General features: G+C 44.7%; 1 pseudogene; it reads left to right on the top strand.

The window, feature by feature from the left end:
* LOC144510904 (SWI/SNF-related matrix-associated actin-dependent regulator of chromatin subfamily A member 5-like) overlaps window positions 1-20,373 on the top strand; it is a 49,750-nt pseudogene that overhangs the window by 17,099 nt on the left and 12,278 nt on the right.

Genomic DNA, 20,373 nt, shown 5'->3' on the forward strand with positions numbered 1-20,373 from the left:
GTGATGTGGTGGCCATTACGGAGACTTGGATGTCTCAGGGACAGGACTGGGTGCTTCAGGTGCCGGGTTTTAGATGTTTCAGGAAGGACAGGGAGGGAGGCAAGAGAGGGGGGGGAGTGGCACTCTTGATCAGGGATAGTGTCACGGCTGTAGAGAAGGTGGACGCCGTGGAGGGACTGACTACGGAGTCTCTGTGGGTGGAGGTTAGGAACAGGAAGGGGTCGGTAACGTTGCTGGGTGTTTTCTATAGGCCGCCCAATAGTAACAGAGATGTTGAGGAGCAGATGGGGAAACAGATCCTGGAGAGATGTAGGAATAACAGAGTTGTCGTGATGGGAGATTTTAATTTCCCAAACATAGATTGGAATATCCCTAGGGCTAGGGGTTTGGATGGAGAGGAGTTTGTTAGGTGTGTCCAGGAGAGTTTTCTGACACAGTATGTGGATAAGCCTACTAGAGGAGAGGCTGTACTTGATCTGGTGCTGGCTAATGAACCTGGACAGGTGGAGGATCTCTCGGTGGGTGAGCATCTTGGGGATAGCGATCATAATTCTATCTCCTTCACGATAGCATTGGAAAGAGATAGGATCAGGCAGGCTAGGAAAGTGTTTCTCTGGAGTAAAGGGAAATACAGTGTCATCAGGGAGGAAATTAGACGGGTAAATTGGAAGGAGGCATTCTTGGGGAAAAGTACCGAAGGAAAGTGGAGGATTTTCAAGGAATGTTTGTCTGGAGCTCTGCATGACAACGTTCCGATGAGACAGGGGGGTGTTGGTAGGGTACGGGAACCGTGGTGCACGAAGGTTGTGATGAACCTGGTGAATAAGAAAAGAGAGGCGTACAGAAGGTTCAGAGAGCTAGGAGGTGTTAAGGATTTAGAGGAGTATACGGGATGTAGGAAGGAGCTTAAGAAGGAAATTAGGAGAGCGAGAAGGGGTCATGAGAAGGCCTTGGCGGGTAAGATTAAGGAGAATCCCAAGGCTTTCTACAAATATGTCAAGAGTAAAAGGATGAGATGTGAAGGCATAGGACCCTTAAAAGGTGAAGGGGGAAAAGTTTGTGCGGAACCGTTAGAAATGGCGGAGCTGCTTAATGAATACTTTACCTCGGTATTCACGGTGGAAAGGGATCTGGGTGGTTGTACTGCTGGTTTGCGGTGGACAGAAAGGATCGGGCATGTGGACATAAAGAAAGAGGATGTGTTGGAACTATTGAATGGCATCAAGGTTGGTAAGTCGCCGGGACCGGATGGGATGTACCCCAGGTTACTGTGGGAGGTGAGGGAGGAGATTGCGGAGCCTTTGGCGATGATCTTTGCATCGTCGATGGAGACTGGAGAGGTTCCGGAGGATTGGAAGATTGCAGATGTGGTCCCTATATTCAAGAAAGGGAACAGGGACAGCCCGGGAAATTACCGACCGGTGAGTCTAACCTCAGTGGTTGGTAAGTTGATGGAGAGGATCCTGAGAGACAGGATTTATGATCATCTAGAGAAGTTTAGTATGATCAAAAGTAGTCAGCACGGCTTTGTCAAGGGCAGGTCGTGCCTTACGAGCCTGGTTGAGTTCTTTGAAAATGTGACCAAACACATTGACGAAGGAAGAGCGGTGGATGTGGTCTATATGGACTTCAGCAAGGCGTTCGATAAGGTCCCCCATGCAAGACTTCTTGAGAAAGTGAGAGGGCATGGGATCCAAGGGGCTGTTGCCTTGTGGATCCAGAACTGGCTTGCCTGCAGAAGGCAGAGAGTGGCTGTGGAGGGGTCTTTCTCTGCATGGAGGTCAGTGACCAGTGGAGTGCCCCAGGGATCTGTTCTGGGACCCTTGCTGTTTGTCATTTTCATAAATGACCTGGATGAGGAAGTGGAGGGATGGGTTGGTAAGTTTGCTGACGACACCAAGGTAGGTGGTGTTGTGGATAGTTTGGAGGGATGTCAGAAGTTGCAGCGAGACATAGCTAGAATGCAAGACTGGGCGGAGAAGTGGCAGATGGACTTCAACCCGGATAAGTGTGTGGTGATCCATTTTGGCAGATCCAATGGGATGAAGCAGCAGTATAATATGAAGGGTACCATTCTTAGCAGTGTAGAGGATCAGAAGGACCTTGGGGTCCGGGTCCATAGGACTCTTACATCGGCCTCGCAGGTGGAGGATGCGGTCAAGAAGGCGTACGGCGTACTGGCCTTCATTAATCGAGGGATTGAGTTTAGGAGTCGGGAGATAATGCTGCAGCTTTATAGGACCCTGGTTAGACCCCACTTGGAGTACTGCGCGCAGTTCTGGTCACCTCATTACAGGAAAGATGTTGAAGCCATTGAAAGGGTGCAGAGGAGATTTACAAGGATGTTGCCTGGATTGGGGGGCATGCCTTATGAGGATAGGTTGAGGGGGCTTGGTCTCTTCTCCCTGGAGAGACGAAGGATGAGAGGTGACCTGATAGAGGTTTACAAGATGTTGAGAGGTCTGGATAGGGTAGACTCTCAGAGGCTATTTCCAAGGGCTGAAATGGTTGCTACGAGAGGACACAGGTTTAAGGTGCTGGGGGGTAGGTACAGAGGAGATGTCAGGGGTAAGTCTTTCACTCAGAGGGTGGTGGGTGAGTGGAATCGGCTGACGTCGGTGGTGGTGGAGGCAAACTCGTTGGGGTCTTTTAAGAGACTTCTGGATGAGTACATGGGATTTAATGGGATTGAGGGCTATAGATAGGCCTAGAGGTGGGGATGTGATCGGCGCAACCTGTGGGCCGAAGGGCCTGTTTGTGCTGTGGCTTTCTATGTTCTATGTTCTATGTTAAAAGGTTGGAGGGAAATCCAGGAATTGAGATTTTGAAATGAAGGAAAATGATACATTTTGAGTACTAATGGTTAATATAATTGTTATTTGCTGCTTTCACTGTTCCTTCGTACTTCCATCAAAGCTTTAAGAGCTAAATTAAAAGGGTTATTTATTGTCACAGATGGAATGCGAATCTTGAGGAAAAGAGCGCTTTAATCTCGCAATCCAATGCAGACAAATAATTTTTTAAGTTAAAGTTTAATAGTGTCACAAGTAGGCTGACATTAACACTGTAATGAAGCTACTGTGAAAATCCCCTGGTCGCCACACTCTGGCGCCTGTTCGGGTACACTGAGGGAGAATTTAGCACAGCCAATGCACCCTAACCAGCATGTCTTTTGGAATGTGGGAGGAAACGGGAGCACCCGGAGGAAACCCACACAAACATGGGGAGAACATGCAGACTCCGCACAGTTACCCAAGCCGGGAATCGAACACTGGTCCCTGTTGCTGTGAGGCAGCAGTGCGAACCGCTGTGCCATATTCAACCAAATCACTCCAGGAGTTCAGAAACTTCTGGGAAAGTTATTGCACCATTAATTATTGAGGCTCGATAGTTAATCTCTGGGTTTTAACACTTGTGGAAGAGTGGAGTGGAAATATTTGAATTGAAAATCAAAGATCAGATCTGCTTATTCAGACCGTAGAGTGCTCTTGTTTTAAAAGCTTTTTAACCAGCTGCCCCTTCCACAACCATTGCTTCGATTTGAAAGAAATGCCATTCAATTGCGGACGGCTCTGGAAGTTTCCATATTCCCGTCTTGCAAGTTATAGAGAACCGTTTGTAATCTTGATGAGCTATTACTACACTTGCTTTTTGCTTCCTAATGCAAAGCATTTGGCGCCACTATATCTGAATTCATTGGAGAAATGACAGACACGAATAAACACCTAAAAGATCAGCGAACTTTTAAATGCAGTCTGAATCTACAGTTGTGCCAGTAGTATGATTCGAACTTGTACCCAGTTTGTACAGTAATGTTTTTAAATCTGCTAAATTTACAGCTCTCTGAAATAGTGAGAGAATTCAAAACAGCAAATGGATTATTGCTCACGGGTTCACCACTTCAGAACAACCTGCACGAACTCTGGGCTCTGCTCAACTTCCTCCTCCTGGATGTCTTCAATTCGTCTGCAGTAAGTAATGAGAAAGGCAGCTTGACAGTGACTGTACCGTTTGTCTAAGGTTCAAAACTGTCACCTTGTGTCACAATTCTAAAATTGCATTAAAAGCATGTTGGGGTGAGAGTTTCCTTTATCCATATCCATCTCAATCCACAAATTAGCTGTCAGAAGTATTTTAGTATTTCTTTTTTTTTGTTAAAGTAAGAAAAGCTATGTTTATAACCGAATGCCTAACTGACCATTCTTCCTGTGTGGGTGTCCTGTAGCTTGTTACAGAGATGGAAGTCGGTTGTCCAAGGGAAAAAATGATTTTTTTTCCATGTTAAATTGCTCACATGCCGACCAGCTGAAACTGATTTGCAATTGTTATGAGCAGCTGTGCATCTGTTTTATGATATCATTTGTGAACGATCTAATTTGGATGCTACCTTTTTAAATTGCCATTCTTGTTTTTCGAGTGATAAACAATGTAATAATTGAAACCATTGGATGTGGCGTTGATGGAAGTAACACAATATGCTAAAACGTTTGGGGTTGGCATGACTCGAGCCGCTTGTTGTTCTTTGCAGGACTTTGATTCTTGGTTTGACACAAACAACTGCTTCGGGGACCAGAAGCTGGTTGAGCGATTGCACATGGGAAGCTTCTTACCTTGTCTGTATTCTGATGCTGGGACGTCATTAAAATGCAAAGTTATTTCGGGCCCATCGCCCTCAGAAATATTATTCAAAAAGTTGTATATTTGTGTGATGAAGTGATGTGCCTTGAGAGTGTTTGGGGCTAATTTGAAGAAACAGCAAGGTTTCTTTTCTTCATTTACTGGGTGTGGATGTCGTTGACGAGACCAGCATTTATTGGCCATCCCAAGTTGCCCTTCAGCTGGTGGTGGTGAGCTGCCTTCTTGAACCACTGCAGTCCCTGAAGTTCTAGGTACATCCACAGTGCTGTTAGGGAAGGAGTTCCAGGTTTTTTGACCCAATGACGGTAAATAAGCAGCGATATGTTTCCAAAGTCAGGATGATGAGTGACTTGGAGGGAAACCTCCAGGTGGTGGTGTCCCCAGGTACCTGCTGCTCTTGTCCTTCCAGGTGACAGTGGCTGAGAGTTTGGAAGGTGCTGCCTAAGGAACCCTAATGAATTCCTGCAGTGCATCTTGTAGGTGGTACACACGGCTGTCACTGTTCATCGGTGGTGGAGGGAGTGAATGTTTGTGGAAGGGGCAGCAATCAAGTGGGCTGCTTTGTCCTGGATGGTGTTGAACTTCATGACTGTTGTTGGAGCTGCACTCATCCAGGCAAATGGAGAGCATTCCATCACACCCCTGACTTATGCTTTGTATCTGGTGGAGAAGATTTGGGGAGTCAGGAGGCGAGTTACTCACCGCAGGATTCCTGGCCTTTGACTTGCCCTGGTCGATTTAGAACGGTTAATTTATTGATTAAAAATGTGACGGCAAAAACTGAGGATCTATATTCTCCTAAATGTTTATCCGAGCAGTGTTACATTTTGAGTAACTGCGTGTGAATTACAAATTAATTTGACTTTTATGAAGTGATAAAGTTAATGTAGTTGCCACCACTTCTTGCAGACATGACTTACCTGCGATCCACTGGAATTAAGTGGTGGCTCTATTCGTGTAACGAGAATGGTTTCCGCCCAGTCCAACTGCATCCCACTTAGAATGGATTAGAAATGTTAAAGGACACAAAGCTAAATGAACATTTACCAGGTGTTCTTGCATTCAGTAAATAGTGCTTGAAGTAAACATGGCATTTAAGGTGCTGTAATAGGCAACTTAGAAATTGATGACACGAATAGATAATTATTGCCTTTCACTCAATGTAGGCAACTACCACAGGTGTTTTTAATTAGGGTGGACATTTTACCCAAATCTGAATAATTTCACTTCAGATATTACATAATATGGTGAAGGGGGAGAGATTTCTTCAGCTTCATTTACTCTCAATTATTTTTTCTGTGGCCACATATTGAACTCCTCAGTTGACCTTGGTAACAAGGCCCATTAAGCATCCCCACGGACTGTTCCAATTGCTGATCCCGACCTTGATAAGAGCATTTCAATTGATGCTGGATCTCGAGTAGAACTGCGAACTGATCAGGAAGACTTGCTAAATTAAAGTGTTTTTATCACTGATGCGCTATCAATTAGGCGAAAGACTACCGGTGTGCCAATACAAGTGTAGGCTTTTATTCACAACAGAATCAGGAGCAGATCCCAACAAATAACCAACCTGGACTGAACAAGGGGGAGGAGACAGCCACCTTTATACGAGGTGCCAAGGGGAGGAACCAAACTGGAAGGGGATGTGTCCAGGTATGACAAGCACACACAACGGTGGTCCATATAGGACAAAGGCACAATTGAAGTCCACCACAATCACATTCTGGGAAGTGCAGGGTAAGGGAGATAGAATAATTTTTATTTGCTTCAATGTCTATCCCCTATTTCAGAAGCTGAAATGGGTTGGGGGAGGGGAGGAATGGTAGGTTACAATTACTCGGATTTATCTCCTCTTCTGTTCACACTACAAGCTCCATTTCCTAACCATTCACTCCAAACCTCTGTCTGGTTACTGTCTGTCTGAGGCTTCACCAAACTCTTTGCAATTATGATATCCTAATTGAGCCTGAACTACATTTCCAACCCCATATTCTCAATATTACCAATACCACCACCATAATATCGCCCGCCCTTGTTCAATCCCTTAATTAGCACTGGGTTCTCCTAAACAGCCTCCCACCTTGCACCACGTGGAAGATTAAATTAATCAGAACTGCTGCTGACATGAACCAAGTTCTGTCCACTGCTCCATTTGTGCATCGCTGATGGTCAACCTTCAGCTGTTTAGCCCAAAGCACTGGAATTCTTTCCCTAAATCTCTCTGCCTCTCGAGCTCATCCTTATTTAAGACACTGCTTTAAAAACTCCATGGTCAACTCTCAATGGGTTTTTTGGTAGCTCGGTGTCAAATTTGTCTGATAATTGCCCCTGTGATGATCCTGTAGACATCTTATTATCATAGAATCCCTGCAGTGCAGAAGGAGGCCATTTGGCCCATCAAGTCTGCACCAACCCCACATATTTACCCCGCCAATCCCACTGACACCAAAGGTTTATTTAGCATAGCCAATCAACCTAAACCGCACATTTTTGGAATGTGGGAGGAAACCGGAGCAGACACGGGGAGAAGTGTGGAACTCACTACCACAAGGAGAGGCATGACATTGATGCATTTTACAGAAGTTTGTTAAACATAGAATGGAAAAAGAAATCGAAGGTGTGAGGAGACTCTTATCATGAACACTGATCCGGAATTGTTGATCTGAATGGCCTGTTTCTGCGTTACAAATACTTAATCCCAGAGTACTTCATATTGCTCACATCCATATTACATGAAGAGGAATATTCCCATCCCTTCAAACCCTGGCCACCTGGAATGAATTGTACTTTAGATCAAAGAACAAAATGTTGAGTGTGTATTCGTCATAAGATATGGGTTTCTATATCTGTGAGGTTTAGATGGAGCACCCTGTTCCCTGGTAGGTGAGAGGGGTTGGAATGTGGATCCTAGACTTTGTCCTAGGCACCTATAGAATAAAGCATCCATTTTAGGTTGTAATTGCTTTCTGTTGAGCTACATTAAAAAAATGAATTTATCTCCAAGTTGGTGTGATGAGTTTTAATTCTGGCCTTGCTGACAGGTACACCAGGATATTAATGAAGGATATTGACATCCTGAACTCCTCAGGAAAAATGGACAAAATGCGTCTATTGAATGGACTGATGCAACTGCGCAAGTGCTGCAACCACCCCTATCTGTTTGACGGAGCTGAACCTGGCCCACCTTACACCACTGACACTCACCTGGTAGTTAACAGTGGCAAAATGGTGGTACTGGACAAACTGCTGCCGAAAGTGATGGAGCAAGGTCAGCCGCAGGCCTGGTCAAGGCTTTTGTTTCCCTTTCTGTCTTTCAATCTTTCTATAGGGAGGAGACATGTAGTGATTTGATAGTTTTGTGGATACTTGAGTCGCTCGGACGGGGTGGGGGGTGGCCAACATAAGGCATAAGGCCCAAATTAACGATTGTCAGGCTGGAAAGGGAAATTAATTGAAAATATTCCAAAATGTGTTATAAATTAATATGCAATAAACACTAGAATCAGCAATGGTTTTAGTTATAGTCGGACAGGCAAAGAAGCTTCCTGAGATATCCTTGAGGAGATAACCAAACTAAAACACAATGCAAATTAAGTTTTTAGAATATGTTCAACAAATCTGTTATTAGAGAGTAAATATTGTAATAAAGTTCACGCTTTGTGAAATAGATGACATTGTCTCAATGGATTAAGGATTAGCTTCATGTTAAAGTTCCTATTTTGGGAGGATGGAGGTTTGGATTCGGATTCGATTGGAAATTCAAAGAGCATGCCAGTCACTCAAACTCGAATCCATGAGCAAATTAGTTGAGACTCTGGAGACTAGGAGGACATGAACAAAAACTACTGTGTCGTCCGATCCATATGGAAGGAAATCCGGTGGAGTGGAAAATCAAACATCCTGGTATATAGATTGGCTGTAAACAACCGCCTGCATGGTTATTTGTGCATTTTCGAGTGCGATGTCAGACTTTGTCATGCTCCGGAACACTACTGTACCTGTGCTGCAGACTGATCAAAAATAGAACAGGATTTTTAGTAAATGAAAGGGGTTTGTGATGTTTAGCCTTCGTAAGCATGCAAGGATTTCCACGACGATGTCTGCAAAAGAATTTGAAAATGATCACTGATGACACCATGGCAGCATTTGACCTGTGCAGCAAGGTACATCAGATTGCACGCTGTGATGTTTTGGGTTACAAATCAGCATAGGTTTTAATGAGTTAAAAACTGCTGAAAATACTCAACTAATCTGGTAGCATCAGCGAAGGCTCAACTATGACTCTTCAGAACTCCCCTCTCCACAGATGCTGCCTGACCTGCTGAGTATTTCCAGAACTTTGCTTCCATCGATTTAGCTTTTATTTCACAAGTTTTAGTGAGTGTTTAAAACAATAGTGTGTCTTGATCTGAAATCGCATCCTGTTTTAGTCATTCTGGCCTGCCACACGCCATCCACTGGGGCTGGGGGCTCCCAAAAACTGGCCGATTTAGCATCAAATATTCTTCATGAGGAGAGTTGGATCACAGGCCTCTGCAATGCTTGATGGGCCCCATCCTCCTTCCGGGGGAATAGTTACAGGAGCCAAATATTCTGAAAATTGGGGGCAAACGTGTTGGGAGAAGGTGAATGGAATAATTACATGGTTTGGGATTGCAGCTATTTTTTGATTAAGGCTTAATTTTTGCTGCCCAAACTGCAGCAGCGTCTGGAATCCACCTGGAATATAAACGCTTTGAAATCATTCCCATCAATCAAGGCAGCTGGGTCACATGGACAGTGCACATTGTATGTATTATAAAATTGGAGTTGGTTATGTGTGTTCATTTATGCCTCCTGTACTATAACTAGTTTACCAGATTACTCTACATCCTGCATGTTACCACTGAAATTTGGTTTCCATTATCCACATCAGTAGATGTAGGTTTTTGAAGCATTTGTGTATCTGCGCTGTGTTCTTGGCAACCGATCAACCGATTACCCTGATGAATGATCTTCTTTTCCACAGGTTCTCGGGTGTTGATCTTCAGCCAAATGACCAGGGTGCTGGATATCTTGGGAGATTATTGCATGTGGAGAAACTACAAGGATTGTAGACTGGATGGACAGACACCGCATGAGGAGAGACAAGTATGTTTCTTGCCCTGTGCTTTCAAAACTGAGTTTGTTTGAGGAAAGTTCTCACCTCTTAAATTGATCTGAGGCTCTATTATCTAAGAATTCTAGACTTAAGGTTACAAAACTGACTCAAGGTTTTCAAACAAGAAATATGAATATTCAATTTGAATCTAGCATCTATTTGTATTTTTAAAAATGAAACTTTCCAACAATTAGTAAAAAGATTGGTCCCAATCGTTTGTTCAATTCTGGCTTAACTTTTCTCTCTCATCCCTCCAGGATTCTATTTCTGCTTTCAATAGTCCTGGGAGCTCAAAGTTTATCTTCATGTTAAGCACAGACGCTGGGGGTCTTGGTATAAATCTAGCCACGGCAGATGTAGTAATCCTATACGACTCAGACTGGAACCCTCAGGTAGACCTCCAAGCTATGGTAAGTTACTGAGCGATTAGTTATTTGTGTTCTGAAAGCCACGTACTGTTGAATGTATAACTATCGTAGCTGGTTTTAACATCCAAGTGCACTGATCAAGCGACATTTAGTATTTTACTGCCACTGATACCCCCTCAAATTTTCCGTGTGTTGCTCCCATGCTTTCTTTAAAACTCTTCTCGACTGAACTGGTGGAAATATTTCAGCAAAGGTCTTCAGTTTGCTTCTCTTTATTTGAATGGAGCGTGCGGTTGTTTTCAGAATTGGCGTGGGATGATTTCAGCTGACTGGGCATCTTGTTTCTCCTCACCAATTAACTTCCAAATCCAATTGAGAGTTTGGAAATGAAATCCATTTGAATTTTCAGGAATACTGAGGTGTCACTATAAGGAACTGCCTTCCGTGATTCAGTTTTACACAAAACAACTGATGCACGGATTTTAATAAGTGCTTCGTGATTGCCTCGTGTACCAAGGGCTTATGAATTCACATCTCACTCATTTGTGAAGTTTGAATTAAAAAGTTTATAGTGAGCTGCAAAAGGGAGCAGAGCTACCCAATTGTTCAGGTGGTTCACTAATATGCTTCAGGGAAGAGCATCTGTCAGTACTTGACTCCAATCCACAAACACAGTGGTGATTCTAATTACCCTCCAGTGTGAACTGGCAAGTTTCTCACTAGTAAGAAGTTTAACAGCAACACATTAAAGTCCAACAGGTTTATTTGGTAGCAAAAGCCACACAAGCTTTCGGAGCTCCAAGCCCCTTCTTCAGGTGAGTGGGAATTCTGTTCACAAACAGGGCATATAAAGACACATGCTCAATTTACATGAATAATGGTTGGAATGCGAATACTTACAACTAATCAAGTTTTTAAGAAACAAAACAACGTGAGTGGAAAGAGCCTGTCTTGATGCTCTCTCCACTTACGTTTTTTGTATCTTGAAAACTTGATTCGCTGTAAGTATTCACATTCCAACCATTATTCATGTAAATTGAGTTTGTGCCTTTATATGCCCTGTTTGTGAACAGAATTCCCACTCACCTGAAGAAGGGGCTGAGAGCTCCGAAAGCTTGTGTGGCTTTTGCTACCAAATAAACCTGTTGGACTTTAACCTGGTGTTGTGAAACTTCTTACTGTGTTTACCCCAGTCCAACGCCGGCATCTCCACATCAAGTTCTCACCAGCCAGTTACTGTATTGCAATCAATGCATCTGAGAAATAATTAAATAGGTCCAGGTGCTTCCTTTGTTTTCCCCTGCTGCAACAATTGTTGATGTTGACTGAGTAATTAGAGAGGGTTAAAACATGCAGGAGATAGCCATCCAGACATCATATCTTTGCCAGCTTATGATCAGCTTGGAGATTTCTAGGAAGTTGATTTATTCCCAATCCCCAATGTTAACGTTTTGATAATCAGAGTTTTTGTTTGAAATTCTTGGATTTCTTAATTTAGAAACAATGCTTGCTGGAAAATATATGAATGTGCTGTTTTTACAGCTGAATGTAGAGGAATGTTAATTGAAATTGTTACTTGATTGTGTGGATCTGCCATGTAACTTTAATTGTGTTCTTTTTTAGGATCGCGCCCACAGAATTGGTCAAACAAAAGGAGTCAGAGTATTGCGATTTATAACTGACAACACTGTGGAGGAAAGGATAGTGGAACGTGCTGGAATGAAACTTCGACTGGACTCTATTGTAACTCAGCAAGGTGGCTGTTGAAGTTGGTTGTTTTTTGGGTGGGAACTGCATCGGGAGGGTAGCACAGAGTCCTCAGTATGTTTCAGTGCTTTGAGGTATTAACTTTAAATGGCATCGTTGAAACTTCGGGGTACCATGAGAAGTGTCAATCATTCCCAGCCTTCACTCCAGAATTTTATCTTGCATTCTTTTCTCCGACTGAGTTGTGGCACCGATGTTAAAACATTATGTTGGGGATTGTGAATGCATTGGATACTCCCTCAGTCACCTGTTCTTTTTCAATACCCCAGAACATTTTAAAATTAAACTTCAATATTTTCACAGCTAACTTCTGTGATCGCCAATGACTTTAAAATGAATTATCATGACAATATATTAGGACCGACCACCTGGAACTGTGCCATCTGGCATATGTGTTCCTGATTTTTGGTGAAATGGTCCTAAAAAATGCAAAAACGAACACAAAATCCTCTGCAATCTTCCACAGAGTGTGAACAGCCAGTTAAAGTACGCTGTGCAACAAAGTGGGCTCAATAGTTTCCACTATAGCCCTTGTGTGTCTATTTATTAACATGTGAACCCGTGTCTTGCATTACTACAAGTTTAATGCCCTCCATACCAGGATGTTGCCTGGTATGGAGGGCATTAGCTATGAGGAGAGGTTGGAGAAACTTGGTTTGTTCTCACTGGAATGACAGAGGTTGAGGGGCGACCTGATAGAAGTCTACAAGATTATGAGGGGCATGGACAGAAGGGATAGTCAGAAGCTTTTTCCCGGGGATGAAGAATCAATTTCTCGGGGGCAGAGGTTTAAGGTGTGAGGGGCAATGTTTAAAGGAGATGTATGAGGCAAGTTTTTTACACAGAGGGTGGTGGATGCCTGGAACTCGCTGCCAGGGAAGGTAGTGGAAGCAGATATGGTAGTGAGTTTTAAGGGGCGTCTAGACAAATACATGAATAGGATGGGAATAGGGGGATATGGTCCCCGGAAGGGTAGGGGTTTTTAGTTCAGTCGGGGCAGCATGGTCAGTGCAGGCTTGGAGGGGCCGAAGGGCCTGTTCCTGTGCTGTAATTCTCTTTGTTCTTTACAATTTCTTAACATCGAGACTGAATTCTTTCAGGAAGGTTAGTCGATCAGAATCGCAATACGCTGGGGAAAGATGAAATGCTGCAGATGATTCGTCACGGTGCTACCCACGTTTTTACTTCTAAAGAGAGCGACATTACAGACGAAGATATTGATGCTATATTAGAGAGGGGTGAAAGAAAGGTAAAACTAACATCAGGAACGGGAGTGCCCCTTGCTCTGCCATTCCAATCCTGCAACTTCATGGCTCACCTGTTCAATACTCTTCTTACAATGCTGCTGCAATATTTTCATCGGCACAATAAGTCTCACTTAATCTGCATCTCATAAAGTTCTGCAAACTGAGTATCAAAAGCTAATTGCATTAAATGCATTGTACTGTGATGGTGTTGTGCAGTCTCTTTTACTCCATACCATTGTCATTGTGCCAAGAGGAGATGATTAAACAATTGGATTAAAGCCTTAATTTCAGCTTTGGAATTGTTTATGTTTACAGCAAAATGTTTTTTTTTAAAGCCTTTTATTGTGGGTTTTGACAAAACGATTCAAATGAGTTCATCTGTCTTGGTGAAGTTCGGGCCTTTGAATCAATCTTGCTATGCTAATGTAAAGTGTTTAGCTGGCAGCTAATACCCAAGTACAAATGTATATTCTGAAATGGTTGTCATCGGCTTCACACATCAATATCTTTGGTGCTAAAGAAATAATTTTGGTGTTTATATACACTGCATCACTGGAACTAATTTTCTATGTAATAGGAATTACACGATCTAAAAGCTAAACTAAAGTACCATTATTTGAAATCTCCTTCGTTTTAAATGCGATGCTATTGCAACTTCTGAAGGCCTGTGGAATATGAACAATTACTTCGAGTCATCGAGGTTAACAGCATGGCAACAGGCCCTTCGGCCCAACTTGTCCATGCGGCCCCTTCTTTTTTAAAACCCCTAAGCTAATCTCAATTGCCCGCATTTGGCCCATATCCCTCTAAACCCATCGTACCCATGGAACTATCTAGTACTTGTGTGGAACACAAGTCGAGACAAACCTTTGTCATAGAAGCATGGAAGGTAAGACAGGAGGAGTCCATTTGGCCCTTCGAGCCTGCTCCGCCATTCATTGCCATCTTGGCTGATTGTCCAACTCCATAGCCTAATCCTGCTTTCTCCCCATAAACTTTTTATCCCATTCGTCCCAAGTGCTAGATTGAGTCACCTCTTGAATGCATTCAATGTTTTGGCACCAACTACTTCCCGCGGTAATGAATTCCACAGGGCTCACCATTCTTTGGGTGAAGAAATGTCTCCTCGTTTCGTCCTAAATGGTCTACCCCGAATCCTCAGACTGTGACCCCTAGTTATGGACACTCCCACCATCAGGAACATCCTCCCTGCATCCGCCCTGTCTAGTCCTGTTAGAATTTTAGAAGTCTCTATGAGATCCCCCCCTCATTCATCTGACCTCCAGTGAAAACAATCCTAACCTAGTCAATCTCTCCTCATACGTCAGTCCATTTTACCCACTGCACTAAGCTTTAATCTCAGCGAGAAGCCCCACAACACCAGGTTAAAGTCCAACAGGTTTATTTGGTATCACGAGCTTTCGGAGTGCTGCTCCTTCCTCAGGTGACTCACCTGATTAAGGAGCATGATAGCCATGATGTGGAGATGCCGGTGTTGGACTGGGGTGGGAATGGTAAGAAGTCTCACAACGCCAGGTTAATGTTAATCAGGTGATGAAGGAGCAGCGCTCCGAAAGCTCATGGTTCCAAATAAACCTGTTGGACTTTAACCGGGTGATGTGAGACTTCTTACTGGATAGTGTAGTGTCATCTCTTCAAGAAATCAGTTGCCGTTTTAGTTGAATTTTGAAGTTGCCAAAGTGGCACAAGGTGTGTGGTCCCAGAAAATTCAGTTCTAAAATATAACCTGCCACCGCACGGTGGCACAGTGGTTAGCAATGCTGCCTCAGTGCCAGGGACCCAGGTTCGATTCCCAGCTTGGGTTACTGTCTGTACGGTGTCTCCCTGTGTCTGTGTGAGTTTCCTCCAGGTGCTCCGGTTTCCTCCCACAGTCTGAAAGATGTGCTGGTTAGGTTGCATTGGCCATGCTAAATTTTCCCTCAGTGTTACTCGAACAGGCGCCAGAGTGTGCCGACTAGGGGATTTTCGCAGTAACTTCATTGCAGTGTTAATGTGAGCCTACTCATGATACTAATAAATAAACTTTAAAACTTGACAAAAAGCGAACGCTAATCATAGAAATCATAGAAACCCTACAGTGCAGAAGGAGGCCATTCGGCCCATCGAGTCTGCACCGACCACAATCCCACCCAGGCCCTACCCCCACATATTTACCCGCTAATCCCTCTAACCTACACATCCCAGGACTCTAAGGGGCAATTTTTAACCTGGCCAATCAACCTAACCCGCACATCTTTGGACTGTGGGAGGAAACCGGAGCACCCGGAGGAAACCCACGCAGACACGAGGAGAATGTGCAAACTCCACACAGACAGTGTTTTGCTCAAACTCTGGTTAACTATTTTTTTAAACTGCTGATTAATTTTATTTCTTTCGAATGGGAGATCATGGCCAACTCTGAGTAATGCATTTTCTTCCAGTCAGCTGCAACATTCGTGCCACCAGGTTCGATGATTATCATAGAAACTCGACAGTGCAGAAGGAGGCCATTCAGCCCATTGAGTCTGCACTGACAACAATCCCATCCCAGGCCCTATCCCCACAACCCCACACATTTACCCCGCTAATCCCTCTAACCTACACATCCCTGGACACTTTGGGCAATTTAGCGTGGCCCATCGACCTGGCCCCCACATCTTTGGACTGTGGGAGTGAAGTAGGCCATTTTCCAAAGCCATATTTTTATTATCTCATCAATATTCACCTCATGAAAGATATTCATTTATTGGACTGATTGGCACCATTCATAACGTGCCCACAATGCAGAGGGGAATACCCGAATGGACATTCGTTTAAATCCCCCTCTGCATAGCTGAGAAACCTTTAATTCAAGTTTGATGGAAGATCCTTATTCTGCCCAGCAACAGCACGAAGCTCTGCACAGCTGAGAGACCTTTAATTTCAAAGCCGACAAAAGATCCTTATTCTGCCCAGCAACAGCACGAAGCTGCATTTTAAACCGTCCCTTGGCCAGAAGATCGGGATATTTGCGAGTCAAGACCTGGAGTGGGATATATGGCATAACCGGACTGTCAATAAAATATTACAGGAATAAAATGGCCAAGGCAGGCAAACAAACTTAATAAACGATGGTAAAAAGAATAAAAGATTAGATTAAATCCCCCTACACACAGCAGGGCAAAATGACATTAACACCTAATCTCGCAAGCATAGAATACAGACACAAAACAGTAGAGGTCGATTTAAATAAGGGGACACATCGAGAGGATAATGGGAAACACATTAAAACACCGGGGCATGAACAGGCAGTCCCATTAACACGGACACACACCATACAGATGCAAATTGACAAACTCTACCAGGGAACTTCCTGACCAGATAGGCCACTTTTTAGGTATTGTAAAAATGTATGAGCAAATGTTCCCGCTCGAATTTGGATCCCTATAAATATCCAGAGCAAATGTGTAACTGTTGAGATCATCGTGGCCAAGCCACTGTTTCTGAGCTGACTACGCGGGTCTCCCTGGGATCCCAGTAATTGTACAATAAAGAAAAACACTTTGAACCTTGCCTTGAGCCTCGACCTCTTGAATGCACTGGGACAAGGGATTTTTCCCTACAACAAATGGCGTAGTCGGCTCAGGATTTGATATCTGACTTCTGACTGGTGGCCACGGTCTGGAAGCTGGGATCAAACTCAAACGAATCTGATAAAAATCCAGAGCAGTCAAAGGCGAGTACAAGTCTCCGTTCAAAGTGAGGTACCTTTAAGGGTTAGGGTTTGTCCGTTTTAAATATTGTTGTCTTGTAGAACTGTATAATCTTGCCTAAGTTTCTTAAATTGAAACAGAATTCTGCACTAAAGAGGTATAGGTCAGAACGACCGCGTGGAAGAAGGTAAGTAACTTTAATAGAAATAGAGGACCAGAGGTAAAGATACCAGGTTTTGGGCTATTTGAGAACAGGAATAAGGAATTAAGACTAATATAAAGATAAGAACCGCATGCAGAACTAATTGGTGTAACTAACCCAGGATTGTAAATGAAACCGCTGTCTGTGCCAAGGCAATAGGACAAGGGAGTGCTTGACTCAAGGTGCCCGACCCGAAACTGGACGTTAAGAGGAGAAATCTCCCACGCGAAGGTTGGGTTTTGAAGCGGGCGCTAAGAGGCACAGGCACTCAGGGTGCAAGGCACGGACAGTGTAAATCGGGTAACAACACAGACTCTGAAGGGACGAACAACCTCAGAGTCGATACAGTTATTAATTATAACAGGGGCTTTGATAACAGATACATATGTGTAAGTGTTGAGGAAGAGCGGACCCGATCCATCCTGACCAAGAGACACGGCGACGGAGGATCCATTAGGGACCCGGGCGGAGTTTGATAACCTTGTTCGTCTGTAGGGAACACCACAGTCCATAGCAGGGTACCAGGGAGCTGAAACTCCCTTTTTGGGGTAACGGATCAATCTTGCTAGTGGAGGTGGTCGCCAAGCGGGAGGCGTTGGACTTAAAGGGGCTGGGGACAGGGGCCGACAAACCCACTAAAGACCAGCACACATCGCAATAAGACAACACAAAATAGACCAAGCGTGAGGTGTCAGGAATAGTTGGGGGAGCACAGGGGCAGAGACCCACTGGGACCCCACTACGAGACCCTACAGCAATACAGACGGTGCTGGAGCAGTATCAGTGACAGGAGATAAGAGAGAGAGAGTTGGGGCACTTTTACTGTTGGAACCAGCATACGGGGGTTGCAGGACTGCGAGACAGAAAAATGGCAGACCACGTTATTGAGGGAGAAACTGCAGTTGCTCTCATTTTTAAGTATCTGTTAGCCAGAGAAGCGATTGTTGCAAAGATGAAACGGAACGGCTGGAACGCATCACAAACTTTGGAAGATCAGAGAAAGTGGGTAGACGGAGTTAAACGGGACAAAACAAAAGTAATGGGAGTAATGTTAGTGACCCAGTTAGCTGGACTAATTGAGAAGGTAAATGCCTCCATGGAGGAGAGACACAAAGAGACAGAACAAATTAAGGTATTGCAGGAGGGAGTGAGGGAATTAGAATACAGAAGCCACACTGCGGAGATAACGCAGAGATCAGAGGAAACGGACCCTCGGCGCTCAGACGAGTCAGTGCAGAAACATACAACCGCTCCAGTATCAGAAGGGGACATAAAAAATTATAATCTAGCGCCAGTCACCAAGGAGGGACGTTAGCACAACCAAAAGCAACCTATAAGCCTTTTACCCCAGGGGAAAGGCAGCAGATTATGGCATCCCTGGGGAAGTTAAAACCCAGAAGCAAAAACCTGGGATTTTGGGGCGAATTAGATTCACTCTGGGTAGGACACCAGTTACATTTAAGGGACATACACCAGCTGGTCAGGGCAGCCTGTCCAGCGGATAAATGGAGGTTGGTGGCAGGAGGGCCAGCGGCCCAAGCAGCACAGGACTATAATGGAGGAAGGTGGACACATGCCGTTGCTACAACGGCTGAGATAGACGACCAGCAGGCACCCTTCACATTATTTAAGACCGAAATCCAACGGGTCTTAGGGAACTCCCCCACTAATTGGAGCAGGATCACAAATACTAAACAAGGACAGGGGGAAAGTGCATCGGAATTTGGAGAGAGATTATTCCAGGTATATAGGGAGTGTTCAGGACAGGACAATGTGGATAGGAGAGACAGGGCTTTTATCCAGGCATTCAAGGACGGGCTATCAGAGGTACACCAAGAAATCCTTAAGATGGGGGTGATAGCATCCCAAGACTATGATGAGCTAGTCGAGTGGGCTAGCGGGGTAAACGAAGGGAAGGTTGCCCAGGCAAAGCTCAGACGAGAGAGAACTGGAACCCCCCATAACGGAGATAAGGGGAGAACCGGGCTCAGCTGCTACACGTGTGGCCAGCCAGGGCATATGGCTGGATTCTGCAGGGGAGCACCATTAAGACGGAAACCCGAGAATGGCAGGCCCCGCTGTGACCACTGCCACAGGGCAGGGCACACCGAGGGAACGTGCTGGGGGAAACATGGGAGACCCCAAGACAACTATAGACCAACCCCGAGGGCACCACATTCCCGGAATCCACTAGGGTGACTAGAAGAGACCCCAAACCAGGGAGATGGGAGATAGGAGAGGAATAGTGTCGCCACGCCCACAGAAGACAGTGAATCCCGACAGAAGCCGGTGTCCATCCACCCCACTCATCGACCAACACTGGTCGAAATCTCACAACCCGTAGCTCCCATCCAAAACAGGAAAGAGGGGGAGGGAATATATGTAGAAGCCTTGGTAGGGGGTAGGGAATGCCACATGTTAGTAGATACAGGAGCAACCATATCAATTACAAACCTACCAAAGAATACACATAACCGGGGTAGGGGGAGAGAGAATACCCGCCTATCTTAGCGAGACCACATTAGTAGAAATCAACCACAAGTATATTCCAATGCAATTTTACGTATGTCAGAATAATGAGGGCACAATCATGGGGAACGATTTAATGAGGGAATACCATGTGCTGATAGATTGTGGGAAAGGGAAACTAATTTGGCCACAACCTGACGGTAGGAAGACCGGAATAGAGACATTAGCTAGCCACCTGGGGACGGTTGGGGTAGCCACCATCGTGGCCCGAGATTGGGATCAGGAAAAAGAAGGGTTCGGAGCCATCTGCGCTTCCATTCCCGAAGCCTGGGCTAGGACGAAATTAGATACCGGACTAACCGACACAGAACCGATAAAAGTCCCAGGATCGGAACACAAGCCCCACCGACAATACCCTATCAAGAGAGAAGCACAAGGGGCAGTGGTAGAAATAGTCAAGGGTTGAATAGAAAAGGGAATCCTCAGGGAAACCACCAGTACCACCAATTCCCCCACATGGCCAGTTATAAAACCTGACGGGAACTACCGGCTCACCATCGATTACACAGGTTTGAACAAGGTAACACCTAAATTACACCCCATTGTGGCAAACCCCTCGACTATTTTAAACGGATTGGCACAAGACCACAAAATGTTCACGGTGCTAGATATAGCAAATGGGTTCTGGTCCCTTCCACTGGACACAGAATCCCAAAACAAATTCGCCTTCACTGTGGGAGAGAAACAGTATACATGGACTCGCCTCCCACAGGGATTTCATAACAGTCCTGCCATATTTCACAGAACAATGAGCGATATCCTGAGTAGATTGAAATTGCATGAGGAC

This window comes from Mustelus asterias, chromosome 23, assembly GCF_964213995.1.
Source record: "Mustelus asterias chromosome 23, sMusAst1.hap1.1, whole genome shotgun sequence".
NCBI lineage: Eukaryota > Metazoa > Chordata > Chondrichthyes > Carcharhiniformes > Triakidae > Mustelus > Mustelus asterias.